This window comes from Panicum virgatum, unplaced genomic scaffold (assembly GCF_016808335.1).
Source record: "Panicum virgatum strain AP13 unplaced genomic scaffold, P.virgatum_v5 scaffold_5101, whole genome shotgun sequence".
Taxonomy (NCBI): domain Eukaryota; kingdom Viridiplantae; phylum Streptophyta; class Magnoliopsida; order Poales; family Poaceae; genus Panicum; species Panicum virgatum.
This window is the reverse complement of record NW_024376471.1, coordinates 18128-19619: the sequence shown is the minus strand read 5'-3', so window position 1 is coordinate 19619 and position 1492 is coordinate 18128. Positions and strand designations below refer to the sequence as shown.

Here is a 1492-nt window from a genome sequence, read left to right as displayed (position 1 = left end):
CAGAGGGGCGAAGGTAAAATTTACAAGGCAGAACAAGAAAAACGGAGCTCCAACAGCTGCCAAGTCGGATTAATATGTTTGATCTTGCTGATATTGACATAGTGTACTGGTCAACTCCATTGAGGGTGCGGCAAAGCCGCGCTGTGTTTCTAGTATATACTTATTATCATTTGAATGGACAACACACAATCAGGAGCTAGCACAAGTGCACAACTATCAACTACTGTGAATAGCTACGTCAGTGCACTAATTAGTTGGACGATCCTTCAAGTTCGTGCTAGTGCACCTTGTTTGAAATCTTTCTTCCCTTTTCCTGCTTCTCCTATGAGTGGGAAGACTGCTGTTGATGTATGCAGATGAGTCGCAACTCTTCAGTCTCTCAATCTTTCTGCTTGTGTGCCGTATTTGTATACTGAATTCTGGGTGAGCTTTTTTCTTTGGTCCTGGTTCTGCTTTCTGTATGTAGCAGTCCTGTTTTTTCTGAGAGGAGATGATGTGATGATCAAATTGTTTCCCTTTTGTTTTTATTGGCCACCATGATGGTTCAAACTGTATTAGCTCTATCTGATTATTTCCTTCACAATCTAATTTTTTGAAACCATTGAAGCCATTATTTTATCTCCGCCGTGTTGTTTCAACAATGTTGTTTCAACAATGCCGGTCCCTAGCCCAGATAAAGGAGGAGGGTTGTGTTAGGCATGGCGAGCCAATGTAGAACCCATCTACTCTTATGGAGATGAAACCCAAGAGAAAACCATTGGGGCGTAACCTTCTTAGCGGCGTGCCATATCGCAACCCGGGTATGGTGTTAAATGAGCAAGGGCCGGGCCATCACCCCATTGGTGCCGCGCCATATCGTGATCTAGACGCGGTGTTAAGTGAGCAAGGATCGGGTCGTCGCTTCCTCAGTGGCGCGCTACATCGTCTCACGGGTGTAGTGCTAAATGAGCAAGGGTCTTCGCACCTGACTCAGCGGGTGCGAGGGGTAAGGAAGCTAGTCGTGCCAACTAGGATCCATCTAGGTAGCTGGAATGTAGGGTCCCTCACAGGTAAGTTAAGAGAGTTAGCTGACACAGCGATTAGGAGATGTGTAAATATCCTATGCGTCCAGGAGACGAAATGGAAGGGTCAGAAAGCGAAGGAGGTGGAGAACACAGGCTTCAAGCTTTGGTACACAGGAACAGTTGCAAACAAAAATGGAGTGGGCATCTTGATTGACAAGAGTCAGAAAAATGGAGTGGTGGACGTCAAGAGGCTGGGGGATAGGATCATCCTAGTCAAGCTTGTTGTTGGTGACTTAGTCTTCAATGTTATAAGTGCGTATGCTCCCCAGGTAGGCCATGATGAGAGTACAAAGAGGCAGTTTTGGGGTGACCTAGATAGCTTGGTTAGAGCGGTACCCACCAATGAGAAGCTTTTCATAGGAGGAGATCTCAATGGCCATGTAGGGTTGTCTAATGCAAGTTACGAGGTGGCACATGGAGGGTTTGGG

The 1492-nt window shown here is 46.3% G+C and overlaps 1 non-coding gene across 1 annotated transcript; it reads left to right on the top strand.

The window, feature by feature from the left end:
- Positions 1-488: 488 nt before the first annotated feature.
- Positions 489-574, top strand: LOC120694348. Its single transcript, XR_005683449.1, has one exon. It is a non-coding gene; the product is annotated as a small nucleolar RNA Z102/R77 (small nucleolar RNA).
- The last annotated feature ends 918 nt before the right edge of the window (positions 575-1492 follow it).